The 24,719-nt window shown below is 40.1% G+C and overlaps 1 pseudogene; it reads right to left on the reverse strand.

Moving 5' to 3' along the window:
* Positions 1-18,091: 18,091 nt before the first annotated feature.
* Positions 18,092-18,218, reverse strand: LOC132651386 (U4 spliceosomal RNA; annotated as a pseudogene).
* Positions 18,219-24,719: the final 6,501 nt, after the last annotated feature.

A 24,719-nucleotide genomic window follows, 5' to 3' on the forward strand; every position in this document is an offset into this window, starting at 1 on the left:
TCTCCAGACATGGGGCAGATCAGAATAGCCTTCTATACGTCTCCTGTTAATCTCTGGTTTCTACAGATGCAGCTACACAGATGCTTGTAAGAAATAAGTGCTGTCTATGACATAAATGTGTTGCCTGATTTTCACTGCTTCATCTTTACCAGGCTGCTTTGCCTGGCCTGAGGATGAGGAGGAGTTCAGTCTTGATATGAATTGATGTGTCAGTGCTGGAAAGAGGCTCCCTTTTTTGAGGACAAGGGGAAGGACAAATAGGGTGAGAAGGAGCCATAGGAAGGAGAGGAGGGAGAGGACTGTGATTGGGATGTAAACTGAATACAAAAATTAAAAATAAATATAAAAAGAAATATCAACCACAAGTCTTTTCTCTCAAAGAGTGTAAAACTTGTATTTAACATATGGAATTCAAATCTCAACATGTCCTCCATCCAGCATAATATTCTTCCTTCCCAGGAACATGTCTGAATTCTAGTTGTTTGATGACCAGGATCAGTGACCTTTCTTTTCCTGGAGCAATGTCTTCCTTCCCCTTCCTCCTTCTTTCCATATGCACCAGTTCCTTTCATACTCACATTGTGAAGGAGATTATGAGCTCTGACCACAAATTTTGAAGAAAAAACTCAGTCACCATCACATTCCTTAGGATAAAACAAAGTGCATTTGCTATTGAGGAACTGTTCTTCTCCCAAATAGGTAAGTTCTCTTTTAACAAGCACATCCTCCTGATGAAGTGAAAAGGTAGTCTTGTCCAGGCAATTATTTGTAGCAATTCATAATTTATTGTGAGAAGGTAAGTCAGTTAAGGAAACACCTGAATCATCCTCTGAAGATAAATGCCTCCCACCAGCTTCTGTAATGGCCTTGTACCTTGAGAATTCTCCATCTGAGTAAAGGAACCCCTGGGGTGCAGGTCTTGAGACATTACAGTGACTGTGGTCCAAGGAAATTAGCAGGGACGCAAGAACCATCTGTGCATACACCAAAATTAAGAAATGCTGTGGGGAACCAAAAAGTCCTGTTTTGGTAATTGGGTCATCTCAGGGTTGAGACATATGTGCTTCATATGAAATTTGGGTGCAAGAAATCTTATAAAAAGACATTCAGCAAAATGTAAACCAACATGGGTGAGCCACCAAGGCAGAGATAGCTCTAGAGAAAAAGAAAGTAGAAACAAACTGAAGAGAGAAATCATTTCTTGTTGGCACAGGGGAGCCAACTCCTCCTGCTCTGTGACAGGCTTCCTTCATCTCCCCTGACCTATGCTGACTAGGGAGAGATTGAACACTGCAAGTTTTCCAACGTAGGTTTTTATCCAGGCTTCATACTTTAGTTCAAGTCTCTCTCCTCTTTGTGTGTATCATTATCTGTAATTTCCCTCCCTACCAGTCCTCACAGAAAAAGATGGCAACATTTAGGTCAGCTCTGCAGTTAATGGCAGTCTCTTGGGGTGGTTAATTTTGACTGTCTTCAATGCCATAAGTCAATGCTTTTCTGAGCAAAAGTGACACACACACACACACACACACACTACCAATATTTTACTCATGATAAACTATTTCAGAAAGCGTGTTTCCCAAAGTATTAAATTCCAGATCATATAAAAGGTCCCAGAACCATCTGAGCTCAGCCCCATCACAGTCAACCACAATACAGTGGGGTCTAGAAACCTCTTGTACCTGGGGACTGAGGAGGTAAAACCCCTGAATGACAAGGCTTTGCTTCCACAGTTGCAGTTCCTCTGCTAAAATATGTGGACTCCACAGTTTCTGATTGAGACAACAGAATTCTTTCCTTTGTTCCATGCCTAATTACCCCAGCCATAGAAATCTTCTCCTCCTGTATCCAGGACAAACTAATATGGTTTTATAAAGAAAAGGGAGTTTGACTGGAGTCATCTAAACCATGTATCCCACACGGCCATGTGACTAATGAGTGTTGAGCTCACCATCCATTGAAGGTGAGCTAACTCTTCTTATGATTTTGTTGCTATGAAAACATGCGGTGACCTTGGATGCACATAGAAAGGAAAAAGATTGAATAGGAGCTGGCTGACATTTGCAGAGGTTTAGTCCATGATTACCATGGAGGGAAACATGGCAGTGGTCAGGCAGAGATGGGGATGGAGAAGGAGGTGACAGTTCTAGATCTTGATCAGCCAGCTGCAGAGTCACCCTAGGCCTGGTTGAGCATATGAGAAGTCAAATCCCACTTTCCCAGTTACACACTTCCTCCAACAAGGCCATACCCCCTGCAACAAGGCCCCACTACTCAACCTTGGCACTGCCAATTTGTCAAACATTCAAATACATGAACATGTCTGGGCCATTCTTTTTCAAACCACCCCATTGACCTTGAGCACAATGGAATCATGTGGTTTGATCATCTTTTGGATAATAACCTTACCACCATGGAGGCAACCATGAATTTGCCATGTTCTTTACTAACGATTTCATGAAAAGGTAAATGCCATGTGACTTCTTGGTTATTGTTGCATAGAAGAAAATGGAGGCATCCATAAACTTCCTGCTGTCAATGAGCTCTCTGGGTATCACCTGATTTTTACTAAACATGTGACCTTGAGACACCAAAGAATGTTGGGCATTGGTTTAAAGTTAAAGCACAAGCCTGAAGGAAAGCCAGCCAGGTGCAGACAAGTCTGGCCACCTGGGGAAAGGAACGAGCTTCACTACACTCTTTTCCTGCCCACTGGAGATTCAGTTGCTAGGATACTGCCTATGCATTCCTTTCTGTAACCCAGATTCTGATGCCTCTAAAGGTTGACTTAAAGAGTTTTTCTTCCTCATGAATTGGCTCGTGTAACAGGAAACAGGCATGTAGGCTTGATGTCAGAGAGAGTAATCCTTCTCAGTTGGTGGTGCCATTTGGGAAGAATTCAGAAATGCTGTCCTGCTGAAGTATTATGAGGTGGGCTTTGAGAGTTTACATTTCCTACAGCATTTCCAGTTTCCTTCTCTGCTTCAGGCCTCAAGATGATGATGTGAGTTCTTCAGCTGCCAGATCTGAAACTTGCTGTCACATCACTTTCATAGTGATCCCATATCCTTCTGGAACCATGAGCCAAGGGAAACTATTGTAAAAAAGTTGCCTTAGACACTGTGTTTCCTCACAGAAACAGAAAAGGCAATACTGAATACCCACAAAAAAATAACTGGGGCCTAGGTCCTCTCCATGTAGAGTCCTTGGTTGAGTCATCAGTCTCTGCAGACCCCCTGGGCCATGATTTTTGGGCTCTGTTGATCTCCTTGTGGATCTCCTGTCACCTGTAGGTCTTTCTATCTGCCTTGTTTCATAAGATTCCCTGCACTCTGCCCAAAATTTGGCAATTAGCGTCAGCATCTGCTTTGATACCCTGCTGACTAGAGTCTTTCAGAGGACCCTATGGAGGGCTCCTGTTCTGTTCCTTGTCTTCTCCTATTTCCTATGTCTATCCTGTTTGCTCTTCTGAATGAGGATCAAGCCCCTTCCTTAGGGTCCTTGTTGTTGTTTACTTTCTTTAAGAATCTGTATTTTAGTACGTTAATCCTATATCATATATCTAATATCCACTTATAAGTAAGTATATACCATGGTGTCTTTCTGCTTCTGGGTTACCTGATTTAGGATCATCTTTTTTTTTTTTTTGTGCTCTCCATTTGCCTGAAAATTTCATGATTTTCTCATTTTTAATGGCTGAGTAATATTCCACTGTGGAAATGTACCACAATTTCTTCTTCCATTCCTCTGTTGATGGACAACCAGGGTATTTCAAGAAACTTGCTATTATGAATAAAGCTGCAATGAATATAGTTGAACAAAATGTCCTTGTTGTATGGTTGAGCATCTTTCAAATATGTACCCAGGAATGCTCTAGATGGATCTTGAGGTAGCACTATTGCTAATTTTCTGGGAAAATGCCAGAATGATGTCCAAAGAGGTTGTACATGTTTACATTCCTACCAGCTTTGTAAGAGAGTTCTCCTTTCTCCAAAACCTCTTTAGCATATGTTCTCACTTGAGTTTTTAAACTTAGTCATTCTGATGGGTGTAAGGTGGAATCTCAGGATTGTTTTGATTTGCATTTCCTTGATGACTAAGAATGTTGAGCATTTCTTTAAGTGCGTCCCTGACATTTGATAGTCCTCTGTTAGAATTCTCTGAGTAGCTCTGTACCCCATTTTAAAAACTGCTTTGCTGTTGTTTAACTTCTTGAGTTCTTTATATATTCTGGATATTAGCCCTCTATCAAATATAGGTTGGTGAATATCCTTTCCTTGTCTTTAGCTTGTTGTTTTGTTCTGATGACAGTATCCTTTGCTTTACATGAGATATTCAGTTTTCTGATGTCCCATTTATTGACTTAGTGTGTATAGTTTTATGTTGAGTTCTTTCATCCAGGTGGACTATAGTTTTGTGTAGGGTGAAAAGTACAGATGTATTTGCATTCTTCTACATGTAGACATCCAGCTAGACCAGCACCAATTCTTGAAGATGCTATCATTTTTCCATTGTATGGTGGTGTTTTCTTTGTCAAAAATCAAGAATCTGTAGGCATATGGGTTTATTTCTGGGTGTTCTTCTCGAGTCCACAGATCCAGCAGTATATTTCTATGCCAGTAACAAGCCTTTTTTTATTGCTGTTGCTCTATAGTACAGCTCAAAAACATTGATGGAGATAGCTCCAGAAGATCTTTTATTGATTCTATTTCACCAAAGTCTATGAGTCTGTTTTTTTTACAGGGTATTTAATCCCCTTGAGAATCCCAAAATTGAGAATTGTAAAATCCTGTTTACTATTGGTTGAGCCATAATACACACCTTTAATCTAAGAACTTTCTGTTAATTGCAAACCTATGATTACACTGTGGTTCACCTAGCCCTAGCACAGATCTTTATTCTGGAAGGCCTCTGTATCCTGGATCTAAACCTCAAGATTATAAAACATTCAGAAAGATGATCAGAACTAGGTTGGCAACCATATATATGTAATACAAAAAACAGCACTTGAATTACACAATAACCTTATGCCTAGGAAAAACATAAATAAGAAACCTGTGAACTTCATATAACTCTTTTTATATTTTCATGTATACTGCAGATAATAATTACTTTACTCAGTTCATACACTGTTAAACAGCTAGTTTGTTCACCAAGGTTTTAATACTTTTAAAATAGTTCTGGATAGTATTATAGAATGCTTTCTAAACATACACTTAATTTTCAAGATTATACCAATTAAATTGTTTTGAATTCTGCTTTAAGGACAATCTCTTTGAAACACATCATGATATTCAAGGTCCTTGATCCTAACATTAAAGTTAAATTTTATTTCTTCCATGGTATAGAATTTTACCTTTTAAAATTATATATGACATATATGTAATATATATATATACATGTATATATATATATATATACATATATATACATAGAGAGAGAGACAGAGAGAGAGAGAGAGAGTGCCTGGTTTTTGTGTAATAAGTTGTTACTGCATTTTAACTAATTGACATGTTTCATCGGTCTTCTATGAGGAAGGCAACACATACAAAGTTTGTAGAAATGTAGAAATCAGAATGCAGTCAATAATTATGGTGGCTTATTAAGTTGAACACGTTAGGTTCTTTTTCTAAAGTCCATGACTTCACTCTCCTGGAGTACTTGGCTAGGTTTATAATACCAGACATGTTTTCCATTTTCTTGGTTGAGTTTTAAGTTCCATTGAACAGATGTTAGTTACCACCGAACTGTGAGTGCCGCTATGGAAACCATAGGGATATCTTGCCATGGTAATCACTGCTGTAGTTTATAGGTACAGCTGTGTAACACTGTTGGTTGCTTGCTGACATCATAAGCCCACATAAAAACATCCAGTGCTGTGAAATCTAGGCTGCATGCAGGAGGCTTTCAGGTCAAATCCAAGATGAATTCTCTGAGGCCTGTTTCTGAAGTTCATGTTGGCTTCAAGAAGTGGGGGCTTGCCTTCAAACTCTGGAATAGAACCAAAGGTAACAGCAGCAACCTAAGGGTTTTTCACATGCATTGGACACTTTTCATGTGAAAGAGAATTTTTCCATGCATGGCACTGGTGCTTTTATTACATAGTAGTCTATGTCCTCTGTGGGGAGCATTGGCGGCCCATGTGTCATAACTTTTTTACAAACTATATGTATGTTTATATAGACACATACCCATGTCTTAGAGATGTCTTATTAATGAAATTCTTTCTGCCAGGGAATGGCCTGAACTTTCTCAAGGTCACTATAGCTATGCATTTTTCAGCTTTATTCATCTTTTCAAAAAGGCAACTCTTGGTTTCTCTCTTTAAATTGCATTTTCTTTAAATGCATCATAGATCTACTCTCTTATTATTTAGTCCCTAGTGTTTCTTAGTAATTACAAAGGTATTTTTTATTTTCTCAAGTGCTCTGTATTATTTACTTCCATAGAGAACATTGTCTCCTATAGCCCAGGCTTCCCTCATGCAATGTAATTACAAATAGTCTTGAATACCAAGACCGGTGTCTGCCTCCTAGTGCTGAGAAGACAGTCCTGAAACTCCTTCCAGGCTGGGCCTTACTGGTCAATGCGAAGATAAATTAGGCCAGTGAATGAGACTTCCAAACATTCTGGCCTTTATTGGAGACTTACAAATGAAGAAGAAACTGTGTAAGAAGTGAGATAACTTATCAGTATTGGAGTTTTTCTATTCACAGCACTGAAAAGGATGGGCAAGAAGAGGGAGGAAGCTTTCATGCTTTGACAGTAGTTGACATTAACAATATGAAGTGAGGTAGTCAATCATAGATGATCAGTAAATGTCCTGATTAGACATTTGTGTGTTCTAGAGCACAGGCATTCAAGAATCAGAATAAAAAAATAACCTTCTGAAGAGGAAGACATGACTCTAAATTGTGTATCACCTGGGTTTTTTGTTGTTGTTGTTTTGGTTGTTTATTTGTTTGTTTTTGCTTTTCTCCCAAAGTTGTCTGATAACTACCAGGTGAAAAGTAGCTGCAGTTTCACTGACCCCACTGTGAAGTCACACAATAACAATTTCATTTGTTTTCCTAAAATCTCTCTTTAATTGTCAGCATTTTTGGCAGGCTTCCTCCTGTGGACAGATGGTTAACTGCACTGCAAGTTGAATACTGGGCTGTTCAAGCTATCCCACTTGATTTCAGGAGGAGGGGAAGTCCCTGCTCAGTGCTGGAAGACAGAAGGGTAGGCTATTAGACAACAGGCACAATTCTACTGACAAAGAAATCTCCGCAGATCTGGAAATGGTGTGGCCCTTATTCTCCACATATGTACCCAAAGTTCAAGTCATGGAACCAAGGTTCCTGCCGTGAGCATAGCTTCCTCCCTAAGCCAGGCCCTAGTTGCTCTTTGTAATTAGCAAACATGCATTCATTCCTCCTGGGCCAGGAAGCACTATGCTTTGTCTCTTCAATACACTGTGAGCCTAGGGGAGGTGCCCAGGTCACTCGAGACTCACTGGCCAATCAGAACTTCCAGACCAGGCCTGTAATCAGAGGAAGAGGAAGGTTCTTCCGGGTGCCAGGTTTCAGGTTTTTTTAGGAAGCTGAGCTGGCTGGAATGTTGGGCGTGCTGTAGTCTGAGCTCAGCTGCTGGGTCCTGTGAGGGGATTTCAGGCGACTTCCAAAGAGGCGACATGGTGAGTGTGTGACCGCTGCCCCCAACATGGTGGTGGAGTAGGAGGCTGAGCAGCAGAAGCTGGTGTGGTTTTTCCTTCCTGGGCTGGATGGAATTCTGCAGCCATCAGCTGCTTGTGAGGTCCTTTGTCCTGGCCTTAGGAATGCTGAGCTGTCTTAGTCCCACATGTTACAAGTGGGATGGACTGTGACCAGACTGCATGTGGCGACCTGGGCACTGTTAAGACTCAAATCCGGGGACAAATGGCTGAGGGGCCTATTTAACAGTTCAGAGCAGAATTAGCTACCATTTTGCCCAGAATCCCCGAGTCCCTACCTGGTTACAGGACATGGCAGGCATACCCTGTGCTGTAGCCAAAGGCTCGGACCCCTAACCCACCTGCCCTTCTTTCTGTTATCTATCCCATTTGGTTACCTGCTCTATTTCATCTATTATTTACTGTCATAGTCTCATGGTTTGGCGTGCTCCTCTCCTCCCTCTCCTCACATGGCTCACAGGTGCCTTTCTCTCTATAATAAACTTTCTCCCCACCATATCTAGGAAGAGTCATGTCACTTAATTTAAATTTTTTTATTCACCTTCCATATTCCACTCCTTTCTTTCAAATCCATAGGTCCTTTAGGCTTCAGTTGTTGTTACTGTTTGTGTTGGATTGAGGGGTGCTGCAGGAATTCTCAGCTGTGAGGTAGAGATGACTGCATTGGACAGTGAGAGGGTAATTAAATGTGTACATGCAGGACCCTGTGACGTGTAAAATAAACATGTACCCTGGGAGAGTGGAAACTTTTATTAAACTACTACTTTACCAGGCTAAGGCTCTGTCTGCCCCTAGGATGGAAGGGCAGAGCTGAGATTGTTTGTGCTGTCTGAGACACCTGATCTCTCATCCTCCAGTAGAGGATCTGCCAGAGTCCTGAGGCCCAAATGCCTGGTCTAAGCTAATGATGGACTCTGGGAAAACTTCACAACCTGGAAGGAGGAACAGTATAAATTACCTTGCAGAGTCTTTCCAAGATTCATCTCTGGTTCTTCTGTAGTGATGAATATGCAGGACCAGCAGCTATGCCATGGATATCATGGGGTTCGTTGTTGCCAGTCCCGGAAAAGCTGGTCTGCTGAGCTAGGAGAGTCCCATGTGTTAGAGGTGGGATGGACTTTGAGCCAGACTGGATGTTGTGACCTGGGCAGAGGTCCTTGCCCTGTCAGCCTTTCTGAGTGTGGATTCCCTGGAGAGGAGGAGACTCTGCAGCTCTGGCCTCTAAAAGGGACTTTCATTGTCCTGTTTTTGTTGTCCTTGAGGCTTAGTACTGTCTTCTGTGTGTCTTTCTGGGTCTGTGTTATTTCATTCAGGAAGATCTTGTTGCACCCATTTGCCTGCAGATTTCATGATTTTCTTGTTTTTAATGACTGGGTAATATTCTTCTGTGTAAATATATCAGTTTCTTTCCCATTCTTCGGTTGAGAGGCATATAGGTTATTTCCAGTTTCTGGTTACTAGAAATGAAGCTGCTATGAACATCGTTGAGGAAATGTCCTTGTTGTATGTTGGAACATCTTTCATATGTATCCCCTGGAGTGGTATAGCTGGATCTTTAGGTATGTCTTTTCCCAGTTTTCTGAGAAAGTGCCAGATGGATTTCCAAAGTGGTTGTAAAAGTTTGCTCCCCTGCCAGCAATGGAGGACTGTTCCCCTTTCTGCACATCCTTGCCAGCATGTTTTGTCACTTCAGGTTTTGATCTTAGTTATTCTGACAGGTGTAAGATGGAGTCTCAAAGCTAATTTTGATTTGCATTTCCCTGATGAGTAAGGATGTTGAGCATTTCTTTAAGTGCTTATGCACCATTCACAAATTCTCTGCTGAGAGTTTTCTATCCCTTTGTCCCATTATTAATAGGATTATTTGTTTTGTTGGTGTTTAATTTCTTGAAATCTTTAATATATTCTGGAAATTAGCCCTTTGTCAGATGGAGGATTGGTGAAGACCTTTTCTCAATCTGTAGATTGCCATCTCCTGGTAATAATAGTGCCATTGCTTTACAAAAGCTTTTGAGATTCAAGATGTTCCATTTATTACTTGTAGATCTTAGAGTCTGCACAGCAGGTGTTCTGTTCAGGAAGTTGTCTCTTGGACCAGTAAGTTCAAGGGTGTTACCCACTTTCTCCTCTGGCAGATTTTGGGAATCTGGCTTTATGTTTAAGTTGTTGATCCACTTGGTCCTGAGTTTTGTGCAGGATGAGAAATATGGATCTCTTTGCATTTTTTTTTCATGTGGACATGTATTTTCAGCAGCACGATTTGTTGAAGACGCTGTTTTTCCATTGTATGGTTTTGGCTCCTTTGTCCAAAAGCAATTGTGCATAGGTGTGTGGGTTTATTTCTGGGTCTTTGATTTGTTTCCATTGATCACCCAGCCTACTTCTATGCCAGTACCATGCAGTTTTCATTACTATTACTTTTAGTATATCTTGAAGTTAGGTATGGAGATACCTCCAGTAGTTCATCTCCAGACTTTGGAACAGTCTTACGTCTGATGAAATATATCCAGGAGAACCCAAATGGGTTCTGGCTTTCAGATGTAGCCTCACAGTACTGGGTATTTTGATGAAAGGGCACAGGCACAGGTGACCTGAAGGTTGAGGCATGGGATTTTTTTTTTGGTAGCAAAAGTATTACCTTGGAATGAAATAAGCAGGAAAGCACAATTTAAGCTATGGAAAGAACACAAAATGTGACATGAGGTTTTTTTTTTTTTTTCAACTAGGAATTATATTTGATATTACTGAGAGCAAAACTGTAAGCTTTCCTTTTTGAAATACCTACCTTATTCTTGGTTCTTAAATACCTCTACCTCCCTTCCACTCACTATCCCTAGTTAGGAGAGAAAACAGTTAGTACAGAGAAGGAATGCAGATCTCCAGCTACTTAATGCTGATTAGGGTCATTGGGTTCTTTAGTGTCTCAGTTGTGTGGATTCCAGAAGCCCACTGAAACAGCAAACAAGAAATCGCACTGTTTGTTTAAATCTTTTTAATTTGGGTTTATTGGAAGAGGACCAGTGCTCCTAGCCTGAGCCATCTCTTCAGCACTTTATTTGGATTCTTAAACCTATACCTCCCTTAAAACACTTATTCCTTCCAAAACCCCCCATAGGTAAAGGAGAGAGACTGCTATAGGGGAAAGACATATAGGTCTCTTTAACTGCTTCCAATGGATTAGGCTGGTCAGGATCTTTGGGACAATACCTCTTAGTCACCAGGATATCCAGCAGCCCACAAACCAGCAATGACATACACAGTAGCACTGTGGGTGAACAGCATCAGGAAGAGCAGCAGCTTCTTTCTTCTTCAAAGACCCCAGGCCCTCTCATGGCTCTGCATGTGTACCCTCTCCAGAAGACTCAGAACTAAACTATGTGCAGGTCGCAAAACCGCAGACCTGCTAGAGCAGAAGACAATCATAAGTAACAGCTGTGGACGAACTGAAGCAGCCTCATGCTCCACACCTGGGGTTAAAGAAAAACACATTCACATAACATGAGTGGGATTTTAAAGAAACAAAAATTTTAATACAATTGCTGATTCTATTATTTTGGATATTTCCTCTGTGTCTTTTATTTAGTTTAGGTAAGGGTTTATCTATCTTGTTTGTTTGTTTGTTTTTTTTTTTTTTGGAAGAACCAACCCTTTGTTTCATCGTTTTTTATCTTCTCTTTCTATTTTATTTTTTATAGGTGCAAGTGCTCTTTGTTGTGTGGGAGTTTTGTTCTTGGGGCTCTGTTAGGGCTCTCAAGTTTCAGAAAGTGTGTTGGCGAAGTGTTACTTTTTTAATGACCTGCTTGGCTAGTGTGTTCATTGTGTTACACTTGCTAGGATGGTATGGAGTGTACGGTGTCATATGTGTTCTGTTGGAATACTAGGGAAGATCCTGACAATTGGGTGTGCTCTAAAAAAGATAGTGGAGAAGATCCCTGGTATACTGCCTTGGTCTCTATGCAAGCATGGCCTATGGTTGAGCTGAGGACTTGGGAGTGGGATCCCGGAAGCAGAACAGAGAGTGGGAATGTGTAATCCACAGGAGACTTGGACACAGGAAAGGGGAGCCGCCACTGCTGTTCTTTTGGAGTTCTAGGGGCAACCATGAGAATTGAGTCTTCAGTAACAGAGTAGAAAGGTTTCACAGAATCAAGTAGGAGAATATCATTGAACATTTATTTCTTCTTTGTGTGCTTCTTTGGAGGAAGGTATAAAAGGTTTCGTAGGACGAACCTGTCTAGATTCCCTACTGGGGATTGGATTTGAGTGTCTATGATCTCAAACCATTTCCTTTTGTTTCTATCTGTGTTGTGATTGAAACTGATAATTCTGTTTCCTTTTCATGCTCACGTGGGCTTCATCATTATCCAGTCTATCTCTAAATCACAAGAAAAGAGTCAAAGAAATTGCTATTCATTGCTAAGCTATTTTGGTATCCTGAGGTTTTTACATTTTTAATTTTGTTGTTTTTGAAGATCAAGGTTTCTGTATAGATTTGGCTGTCCTGGATGTTGGTATGCAATCCAGCCCGATTCTCTATCCTGCTCAGCAACTGGTTATCGCTGCTTTATTGATATATCAGTGGATCACTGGGGAGCAAAGTTTATACAACGTTAAGACAGGAGATTCTCAGAACAAGGCTTCCAACCACAAAAGAGGATAGAGAAATCAGCGTTTGAATTACACAATATCCTTATCCCTACTGAAAACATTGGTAAGAAACCTGTGAGCTTCACATAACTCTTTTTATATTTTCATATACAATGCAGGGAATAATTATTATTTTACTCAGTTCATACACTGTTAAACAGCTAGTTTGTTCACCAAGTGATGAATACTTTTTAAATAGTTTTGCCTAGTATTACAGATTGGTTTTTACACATACACTTAATGTTCACCATTAATCCAATTATATTGCATTGAATTCTATTTAATGACAATCTCTTTAAAACATAGTCATAATAATCATGGTTCTTGATCCTAACATTAGAGTTGATTTTTATGTCTTCCAGGGTATAGAATTTTATGTTTTATAGTTACATATGACATATTTATAAATAATGCTATATTTATGCTCATCTTTGTGTATATATATATATATATATATAGAGAGAGAGAGAGAGAGAGAGAGAGAGAGAGAGAGAGAGAGAGAGCGCCTGGTTATTGTGCAATATTTTGTTATGGCATTTCAACTAATTTTCATGTTTCAATGATTTTCTATGAGGAAGGCAATGGATACAGAGAAGTAGATACAAGTCTATAAATTAGAATTAGGTCAATAGTTGTGGTTTATTAAGTTGAATGCTGTAGGTTCTTTTTCTCAGGTCCATGACTTCATTCTCCTGGAGTACTTGCCTAGGTTTCTTATACCAGTTTTTTTTTTCCATTTTCTTGGTTGGGACCTCAGTTCAACTGATCAGGTGTTAGTTACCATCAAGATATGAATGCCGCTATGGAAACCATAGGGATATCTTGCCATGGTAATCACTGCTATAGTTTATACGTACAGCTGTGTTACACTGTTGGTTGCTTGCCTACATTATAAGCCCACATAATAACATCCAGTGCTTTTGTAGTCACAGCACTGAAAAGGATGGGCAAGAAGAGGGAGGAAGCTTTCATGCTTTGACAGTAGTTGACATTAACAATATGAAGTGAGGTAGTCAGTTATAGATGATCAATAAATGTCCTGATTGGACATTCATGTGTTTTAGAGCGCAGGCATTCAAGAATCAGAATAAAGAACTATTCTTCTCAAGAGGAAGACATGCCTCCTCTAAATTGTATATTACCTTGGTTTTTGTTGTTGTTGTTGTTTTGGTTTTTTGTATGTATGTTTGTTTGTTTGTATGTTTTTGCTTCTCTCCAAGAATTGTCTGATACCTACCAGGTGAAAAGTAGCTGCAGTTTCACTGACCCCACTGTGAAGTCACACAATAACAATGTCATTTGCTTTTCTAAAATCTCTCTTTAATTGTCTGCATTTTTGGCAGCTTTCCTCCTGTGGACAGATTGTTTACTCCACTGCAAGTTGAATAATGGGCTGTTCAAGCTATCCCACTTGATTCCAGGAGGAGGAGGGGAAGGGCCTACTGAGTGCTGGAAAACAGAAGGGTAGGCTAGTAGACAACAGGCACAAGTCTACTGACAAAGAAATCTCTGCAGATCTGGAAAAGGTGGGGCCCTTATTCTCCCCATATGGACCCAAAGTTCAAGTCATGGATCCAAAGTCCCTGCCCTGAGCATAGCTTCCTCCCTAAGCCAGGCCCTCATTGCTTTTGTAATTAACAAGCATGCATTCATTCCTCCTGGGTGAGGAAGCACTATGCTTTGTCTCTTCAGTACACTGTGAGCCTAGGGGAGGTGCTCATGTCGCTCCAGACCAATCAGGAATTCTAGGCGAGGCCTGTAATCAGAGGAAGGGGAGGGTTTTTCCTGGTGGTTTGTTGCATGTTCGGTTTGGAAGCTGAGCTTTCCGGAGGGTTTGGCATGCAGTGGTCTGAGCTCAGCTACTGGGTCCTGTGAGGGGATTTCAGGCGACTTCCAAAGAGGCGACATGGTGAGTTTGTGGCCACCACCTCCAACGTGGTTTTTGGAGTAGGAGGCTGAAGAGCTGGAGCTGGTGTGGTTTGTCCTTCCTGGGCTGGAAGGAAACCGGCAGTCATCAGTTGCATGTGAGGTCCTTTGTCCTTCCTTAGGAATACTGAGCTCCCTGAGTTCCACATGTTAGAAGTGGGATGGACTGTGACCAGAATGGATGTGGCGACCTGGGCACTGTTAAGACTCAAATCCTGGGACAAATGGCTGAGATGCCTTTTTAACAATTCAGAGCAGAATTAGCTATCAGTTTGCCCAAGCGTACCCTGTCCTGTAGCCAAGGGCTCGGGCCCTTAACCCAGCTGCCCTTCTTTCTCTTAGCTATCCAATTTGGTTACCTGCTCTATTTCATCTATTATTTACTGCCATAGTCTCATGGTTTGGTGTGCCCCTCTCCTCTCCTCCCTTTCCTCACATAGCTCACAGGGGCCTTTCTACGTATAATAAACTTTCTCCCCAAAATACCAAGGAAGAGTCATGTCACTTAATTTTTATTTTTTCCATTCACCTCCCATTTGCTACTCCTTTCTTTCAAATGCAAAGCTCCCTTAGGCTTTAGTTGTTGTTACTGTTTGCATTTGACTGAGGGTTGCTGCAAAAATTCTCAGCTGTGAGGTAGAGATGGCTGCATTGGACAGTGAGAGGGTAATGAAATGTATACATGCAGGACCCTGTGACTTGTAAAATAAACATGTACCTTGGGAGAGAGGAAACATTTATTAAACTACTAATTTACTAGGCTAAGGCTCTGTCTGCCCCTAGAATGGAAGGGCAGAGCTGAGATAGTTTGTGCTGTCTGAGACACCTGATCTCCCATCCTCCAGTAGAGGATCTGCCAGAGTCCTGAGGACCAAATGCTTGGAGTAAGCATATTATGATGGATTCTGGGGAAAGTTCACATCCTGGAAGGAGGAACAGTACAAAGTACCTTGCAGAGTCTTTCCAAGATTCTTCTCTGGTGCTTATATAGTGATCAATATCCTGGAAAATAAGCTAGCTATGCCATGGAGACCATGGGATTCATTGTTGACAGTCCCAGAAAAGCTGGTCTGCTGAGCTAGGAGAGTCCGATGTGTTAGAAGTGGGATGGACTGTGAGCCAGTATGTATGTCGTGCCCTGGACAGAGTCCCTTGTCCTGTCAGCCTTTCTGAGTGTGGATTCCCTGGGGAGGAGGAGATTCTACAGCTCTGTCCTGTAAAAGGGATTTTCATTATTCTCCTCTAATATTTGTCCTTGAGGCTTAGTACTGTCTTTTGAGGTCTGTGTATGTCACCAAGGAAGATCTTTTCTAGTTGCATCCATTTGCCTGCAAATTTCATGATTTCCTTGTGTTTAATGGCTGGGTAGTATTCTATTGTGTAAATATCAGTTTCTTTACCCATTCTTCGGTTGAGAGACATATAGATTGTTTCCAGTTTCTGGTTAGTAGAAATAATGCTGCTATGAGCATTTTTGACGGAATGTCCTTGTTGGATGGTGGAGCAACTTTCAGGTGTGTGCCCAGGAGTGGTATAGCTGGGTCTTTAGGTGTGACTTTTCCCAGTTTTCTGAGAAATTGCCAGATTGATTTCCAAAGTGGCTATATAAATTTGCTTCCCCTCCAGCAATGGAGGAGTGTTCCCCTTTCTGCACATCCTTGCCAGCATATGTTGCTACTTGAGGTTTTGGCCATAGTCTCATGGTTACACATTCTGACAAGTGTAAGATGGAGTCTCACAGACAGTTTTGATTTGCATTTCCCTGATGAGTGAGGATGTTGAGCACTTTTTTAAGTATTTATGCACTGTTGAGAATTCTCTATCCCTGTGTCCTATTACTAATTGTATTATTTGGTCTGTTGGTGCTTAATTTCTTGATATCTTTAACATAATTCTGGATATTAGCCCTTTTTCAGATGTAGGGTGGTGAAGACCTTTTCTCAATCTGTAGATAGCCATCTTCTCGTCTTGATAGTGTCCATTGCTTTACAAAGCTTTTGAGATTCAAGATGTTCCATTTATTAATTGTAGATCTTATCGCCTGCATTGCAGATATTCTGTTCAGGAAGTTGTCTCTCCTGGACCAATGAGTTCAAGAGTGTTACCTACTTTCTCCTCTTGCACATTTTGGGAATCTGGCTTTATGTTTAAGTTTTTGATCTACTTGGATTTGAGTTTTCTGCAGGGTGAGAAATATGGATCTGTTTGCATTTTTCTACATGTGGACATGTATTTGGAGCAACACTATTTGTTGAAGATACTGTCTTTTCCATTGTATTTATTTATTTATCTGTGTCTTTTATTTGTTTCCATTGATCACTCAGCTTATTGCTATGCCAGCCCCAGGTAGTTTTTATTACTATTGCTATTAATATATCTTGAAGACACGTATGGAGATACTACCAGAAGTTCATCATTCTAGGCTGAAGTAATCTTTGTCTGAAAAAATATGTCCAGGAGAACACAAATGGGTGTTGGCTTTCAGATGTAGCCACACAGTAGTGGGTGCTTTGATGTAAGGACACAGGCACAGGTGACCTAAAGGATGAAGCATGGGAACAGATGCCTTGAAGGGACGGGTCAAAGGTTGTTTAGTATTTTTTGTTTTTGTTTTTGTTTTTTAAGAAGCAAACATTTTGCTTTGGAATGAAATGAGCCGGAATGCCACAATTTAAGCTATTGAAAGAGAACACAAAATGAGTTACGGCAATTGACTTCTTTAGGGCATTACCAGTCTATGTCATCTGGATTCTAGAAGTCCACTCAAACAGCAAATGGAACTGTTTTCTTGAATCTCTTTTCTTTGTCCATTTCTTAATGTCTACCTCCCTTCGAAACTTTATTCCTTCCAACACCCTGACTAGGTAAAAGAGAACAAAAGCTAGAAGGGAAAAAGTTTTAAGTCCCTTAAAGCTACTCTGTGAGGTTTAGGGTGGCCAGGTTCTTTGGGGCAATACCTCTTAGTCACCAGGATATCCAGCAGTCCAACAAACCAGCAGTAACAAACAGAGTAGCATTGTGGGTAAACAGCATCAGGAAGAGCAGCAGCTTCTTCCTTCTTCAAAGACCCCGGGCCCTCTCATGGCTCTGTCATGTGAAATTTCTCCAGAAGACTCAGAAATAACTATGTGCAGGTGACAAAACCACAGGCCTGCTAGAGCATGAGACAATCATATGTAACAGCTGTGGATAAACTGAAGCAGCCTCAGGCTCCACACCTGGGGTTAAAAGAAAAACACATTCACATAACATGAGTGGGATTTTAAAGAAACAAAAATTCTTAACACAGTTTCTGATTTTATAATTTAATATCTTCTCTCTCTTTTAGTTAGTTTTGATTAGAGTGTGTCCATCTGTTTTATTTTCTCCCAAACCCAAACCTTTATTTTTTGGATTCTTTATCATCTCTTTATATAATTTTTTTTAATTTCTGCTCTCAATTTGATAATTTCTTGATCTCTACTCCTTTTGTGTGCTTATATATTTTTCTTCTAGACATTTCAGGTCTGCTGTTACATGGATGGTATGAATGTTCTCCAGTATCTTTATGTAGGCACTTTGTGCTATGAAGTTTCCTCTTAGTATCACTTTTCATTCCTCATTATTTTCCATGAGTTTGCATGTGATATGTATTTATTTTCTATGAATTTTATGCTTTTCAAATGTTTTATTTCTGTTTGAAACCTTTTTTTTTCACTTGTTTAAAGGTTATTCACTTTCCATGAGTTTGTAAGCTTTGTGTTCTTTCTGATGCTATATATATCCAGCCTTAAGCCAGGGTGGTCTGATAGGATACAGGATGTTACTTCAATGTGCTCTAAAAACTTATATTCTGTTTGAGTATGTGGTCAATTATAAAGGATATTTCAATTAGCAATAATTGCGCCTCGGATAAACATCATTGGCTATGATACTGCCACTGCGCAAAGCTATGGATGTTTCATGAAATGATGAAAAGATGTATTTTTTTATGTTTCTGTAAAAAGTTTTGTCAATTTCAGATACTTAGTTCCTGCTGTGGTAATATAGCTGAGCTCAGGTGGTGACATATTACCTGACTGTTCTTGAATCTATCCGTAAACTGGTGTCTAGGCATCTGGGTTTGGTGCAATTATAGGCCAAGTGCTGATTTGATGTGTGGGAGTTTTGTTCTTGGGGTTCTGTTAGCACTCTGAAGTTTCAGAAAGTGTGGGATGAGTGTTGCTATTTTAATGGCCTGCTTGGCTACTGTATTCATGGTGTTCTGTTTGCTGGATGGTATGGAAAGGAAGGAGCCACATGTGTTTAGTTAGAGCACTAGGGAAGATCCTGAGAATTGGGTTTCAATTAACAAATATATTGGGGAAGATACCCAGTATACCACCTTAGACTCCATGCAAGCATATGCTATTGTGCTGATCCAAATCCACCCTTATGTTTTAATATTTGCCAGAGAGTATATTCTTTATCTCGGGATGTCATATACTCATGACATTAATACTTCCTGAGACTTCTGTGTCATTGAATTGCAAGTGAGTAACATTCTTCCTACCTCTTGTGTTTGTTTTGAGTTTTTAAATGAAGTAATACGAGTAGTATTTTGCCTGTATGTGTGACTATGCACCTCTTGTGTACCTGGTCCTCACAATAGTCAGCCAATGGCCTCAGAACTTCAGAATTTGGAGTAATGGGTACTTGTGAGCCTGAATGTAAGCACTGGCAATTGAGCCCAGTTATTGGTAAGACCAACAACAGCTTTTCATTGCGGAGCCACCTCAACTGCCTTATGTTGCTCATTTATGACCAGCTATTCCAGTACTAATGTTTTCATCTGTCCATTTGTACCTGTTTGAACACAAATTCCCTTTTAGTAAGCTCTCATTAATATTAGAGTTTAAACTGGGACACTTCAGGTTTCTGGAAGATAGATACAGAACTGTATTGAATATATAATTTTTGTAGGGACTTCAGAAATGCCATGTAGTTCTTTGTATCTTTCTTAATTGAATGATTTTTGCAGCAGATAAAGGCCTTAACTTTACCTCATCTGGATGTCATGAAATTTGTTTTGGAGGCCAGACAGGCTTCTAGCTCAATGAGATACACATACCTCTGCTTCCTGACTACTGGAATCAAAGTCATGAGCCAATACATCCTGCTTGTCCATAATTATTGTAGTTAGTAATTGTGCATACAATTTCTGTGATCTGCGGTCTGTACTGTTCATCAGCATCCTTGCCTTGCTTACTTTATGTCTGTTAATTGACGTTTCTCTTGGAAGGCTATATTCTATTCAAAAGGTGCAGAAATGATATGAACCTCCTCATTTAGTTTACTTCTAAAATGACCAGGTGAGTACATCAGAACTTCTCTGTCAGGAGGTAAGTCAGGGAAGATCCAGAATTATATGAATATATTGTCGATGATGTATACTTTTACATTGTTGCCACTATTGTGCTTTCTCTTATACCCATGTTTGGGATAATTTAGAATTTTATCACCTATGATGATGTGAATGTGTACTTCACTCGGGAAGAGTGGGCTTTGCTGGATCCTTCCCAGAAGAGTCTCTACAAAGATGTGATGATAGACACCTACAAGCACCTTACAGCCATAGGTAAGACAGTGAATTTTCTTTCACTATTAAGGTAAAGGGGACATCTTTTGTTGATTTTTCTCAATGATGCTCTTATGTAATTTCAATTGGAATCAGGGAGAATAAATCAATCATGTTTCTAAAGTTCACTGAAGAGAGAAAGTTAAATTTTCCCTAATTTTCAGTAAAATATCAACTCTTTCTGGTATATATTTTAGGCTACAATTGGGAAGACCATAATATTGAAGAACAGTGTCAACGTTCTAGAAGATATGGAAGGTAATTATCTCATGGATGCTGATATAAATATACCTGTGAAAAATTTTCAATGTGTCCCAGGAATTTCAAAGGAAAGCAATAGTGTAAAGAATCCAATATTCTAGAGTATTAAGGAATATTAAATTCTCCCAAACTCATGTTCCTCAATGTAAGCTATTTTCCTTATGTTTTCAAGGCTTTTTGATATGAATGAAGGCAGTGAAACCTTTGCTAAACAGATATTACTGTAAAAAGGACTTTTATTCAACCCAGAAATCATGGTCTCCAAAGATTACTGCCCCTCTGTCTGCTACCCTAGGCCTGGGCAGGGCAGATTCTAGGTTTCATACAACCTACTTTAGGCCTAGCAGTTTTTTGGCTTCTGAGAATTACTGCTCAATAGACACACCCTATCTTGTTCTTTCTGAGCTCATAGATGGCTGATACATTTCAGCTTTTCTGGCTCAAACTCCTCTCCTAGCTTCCTTATTAAATCTGGCTTTTCTGCTGTCACCTAATTGCTTTGTATAGTCTCAAACTAACTCCATCTGTCTTTTCCAATCTTCAGGTCTTTTTTATTCTCTGGCTCATTTGATCTTGACCTCAGTTCTCTCCTTCCAACCTGTCTTTCTATTACTGTCCCAGTAAAACTCCCTTCATCTTCATGTAGTACCCCTTAAGAAGCTCATTTCCATTCTTGTCTCGTGAGAGATGCATGTATCATATTCTGCCAAATATTTTTCTGATTCTGTCGGCTTTTCTGCCACTACTTTTTCTTCTAACTGATTTAGTGTGTCTGGTTTTATGTTGAGGTCTTTGATATAATTGGACTTTAGTTTTGTACAGAGTGGGTAGTATGGATCTATTTGCATTTTCCTACAGGTAGATATCCAGTTAGACCAGCACCATTTGTTGAAGGTGCTTGCATTTTTTACATTGTATGCTTTTGGATTCTTTGTCAAAAATCAAGTGACTGTAGGTGTGTGTTTTTTTTTCTGAGTCCTTTATTTGGTTCCATTGATCCACCATTCTGTTCTTATGCCAATACCATGTAGGTTTTATTACTATGGCTATGTCGTATAGCTTGAGAACAGGGATAGATATACCTACAGACAAATTGTTGTTGTACTGGATTGTTTGGGCAATTTGGGTTTTTTTTCTTTTTCCATATGTAGTTGAGAATTGTTCTTTGCAGGTCTGCAAGATTTATGTTGCTATTTTGAAGGGAATTGCATTGAATCTGTAGATTGCTTTTGGCAGGATGGCCATTTTCACTATGTTAATCCTATGGATCCATAAGCATGAGAGATCTTTCCATCTTGTGATTTCAATTTCTTTCTTCAGGAACTTGAAGCTTTTTCAAAGAGGTCTTTCACTTGCTTGTTTAGAGTCACACCAAGGTACTTTTTTATTTGTCGCTATTGTAAAGGGTGTTGTTTCACTAATTTCTCAACCCTTTTGTCTTTGGTATACAGGAGGGCTTCTGATTATTTTTCATTTATTTTGGATCCAGCCACTTTGTTGAAGGAGTTTTTCAGCTGAAGGAGTTCTCTGGTTGAATTTTTGGGGTAACTCATGTATACTATCATATCATCTGTGATTAGTGATACTTTGACCTCTTCCTTTCTTATTTGTATCCCCTTCTCTCCTTTAGTTGTCGTATTGCTGTAGCTAGGACTTCAAGTACTGTGTTGAAGAGATATGGAGAGAGTGGGCAGCCTTGCCTTCTCCCTGTTTGCAGTAGGATTGATTGAAGTTTCTCTGCCTTTAGTTTGATGTTGGCTATAGGCCTGCTGTATATTGTCTTCACTATGTTTATGTATGGGCCTGTATCCCTGATCTCTCCAACAGTTTAAATTTGAATGGGTGTTGGATTTTTGTCAAATACTTTTTCGGCATCTAAGGAGATGATCAGGTGGTTTTTCTTCTTCATTTTGTTTATATGTAGATTACATTTTGACTATGATGTGATTTGAGTTTCTATCCTGGCCCTGTCTATTGGTGTCCAGTAGGCCTCTTTTGTGGTAATGGACATCTCTTTCTTTAAGTTGGGAACATTTTCTTCCATGAATTTCTGGAAAACATTTTCAGGACCTCGGAGCCTGGAATCTTCTTTTCCATCTATTCCTATTATTCTTAGATTTTTTCTTTTTTTATTCTTTATTAATTAAACTTTTTTCCTTTTTTATTCCCCCTGTGGTTCCCTCACTCCTCCTGTCCCAATCCCTCTCTTCCTTCACCCTCTGCATGCATGCTCCTCCCCAAGTCCACTGATAGGGGAGGTCTTCTTTTCCTTCCTTCTGATCCTAGTCAAATAGGTCTCATAAGGAGTGGCTGCATTGTCATCTTCTGTGGCCTGGTAATGATGCTTCCCCCTTTGGAGGAGGTAATTAAAGAGCAGGCCAATCAGTTCATGTCAGAGACATCCCTATTCCTATTTCAATGGAACAAACTTGGATACTGAACTACCATCGTTACATCTGTGCAGGAGTCTTAGGTTATCTCCATGCACAGTCCTTGGTTGGATTATCAGTTTCAGGAAAGACCCCTGTGCTCAGATTTTTTGTTCTGTTGCTCTCCTTATGGAGTTCCTGTCCTCTCCAAATCTTACTGTTTCTCACTTTTTTCCTAAGATTCCCTGCACTGTGCCCAAAGGTTGCCCATTAGTCTCAGCATCTGCATTGATAGTCTGCAGGGCAGAGTCTTTCAGAGGTCCTCTATGTCAGGCTCCTGACTTGTTCCCTCTTTTCTCCTTCTTCTGATGTCCATCCTCTTTGTCTTTCTGGATAGGAATTGAGCAGTTTAGGAAGAGTCTTCCCTCTGGATTATTTTCTTTAGGTGTATAGATTTTAGTAGGTTTATCCTATATTATATGTCTGTATGAGTGAGTATATACCGTGTGCATCTTTTTCCTTCTGGGATAGCTCAATTGGGATGATCTTTTCCCGATCCCACCATTTACCTGCATTTATTATGATTTCCTTGTTTCTTATTGCTGAGTAATAGTCTATTTTATATTACCTCTTTTGTGCTTCCATTCCTCCACTGAGGGGCATCGGGGCTGTTTCCAGGTTCTGGCTATTACAAATAAGGCTGCTACCAACATTGTTTAGCAAATGTCCTTATTGTGTACTTGAGCCTGTTTTGAATATGTGCCTAGGAGTGGTGTATCTGGATCTTGAGGAAGCGCTATTCCTAGTTGTCTGAGAAAGTGCCAGATTGCTCTCCAGAGTGGTTGTACAAGTTTACATTCCCACCAGCAGTGGAGTCGGGTTCCCCTTTCTCCACAACCTCTCCAGCATGTGTTGTCTCTTGAGGTTTTTATCTTAGCCACTCTGATACGTGTAAGGTGAAATCTTAAGGTCGTTTTGATATGTATTTCCCTGATGGCTAATGAGGTTGAGCATTTCTTTAAGTGTTGCTCTGCCATTCGATATTCCTCTATTGAGAATTCTCTGTTTAGCTCTGTACACCAATTTTAATTGGATTACTTGATTTTTTTTGCTGTTTAACTTCCTTAGTTCTTTATATAGATTTTGTCTTCTCAGAGTATCCTTGATTTCTTAGAATGATTGTGTTTTCAACTTTTCTGATTTTGCTTTTTCTTTGAGAGAAGTTTAAGTTGCTGCAAGTGTATCTGAAGTACCTGAGATTCTCCCTTCCATCTCATGTATTCTATTGGTCATGCTTACTTTTGTGGTTCCTGATGTTTTCTATAAGTTCTCCAGCTCCAGGGGTTTCTCTGTTTGTGTTTTTGTTATTGGTTTTAATTCTGTTTTCACACCTTGCACCATTTCCTTCATCTGTTTGAATGTGGATTTCTGTCTTTCTGTGATGGGCTCTATTTTTTGCTGGTGTCCTCTCTATATGGCACTAATTGTGCCTCTACTTGTGCCTCTCTTCATTTGGCTATGTTTGCCTGTATTTCTTTAAGAGCTTTCGTCATTTCCTCTTTATTTCCCTCCATTTGTGTGGTTATCCAGTGATAAATGGATAAGTATAGCTTCAAAATCATTTTCCTGTGTTTCTGATGAATTAGAGTATCCATTCATTTGGGGGGGGGTTTGCTGGTGAAGCCATGATGTCCTGATTTTTGTTGGATGTGTTCCTAAACTGACCACTGGCCACCTGCCTATCTGTACTCTTCACTTTTTGTTCTTGAAGTCTGTAGTTCAGACTGGTTACATCTTTCTCTGGTATATGGAGTATTCTTCAGGAAGATGGGAGAGGTCCACAGGTTTGAGTGTGTGTGTTGGAAAATCCACAAGCATAGAAGCACAAATGTGGGTGAGCAAGCTTGTGCATGGAATTGTGCCTTGAAGGACAGTGTGTTAAAGAGTGTAAATGCCTGGAATATGTTGCTGGGGATAGTGCAGGCACAAGTGTGGTTGTTTATGCTGCCAGAGTTGGCAGACACAATGCACGTGTGCAGATTCCCTGACTATCTCATTATTCTACAGGCCACTGGTAGCTCTGCATAGGCTCCAGGAGTTTTTTGTCTGGAGTCCACTGGTAAATCTGCAGAACAGGGGCTTCCATGTTGAGAACACTGTCCCAAGAATACCAATGTTGTCCACAGTGGGTATGTGGGTGGGAGGG

This window comes from Meriones unguiculatus (assembly GCF_030254825.1).
Source record: "Meriones unguiculatus strain TT.TT164.6M chromosome 13 unlocalized genomic scaffold, Bangor_MerUng_6.1 Chr13_unordered_Scaffold_60, whole genome shotgun sequence".
Lineage (NCBI taxonomy): Eukaryota > Metazoa > Chordata > Mammalia > Rodentia > Muridae > Meriones > Meriones unguiculatus.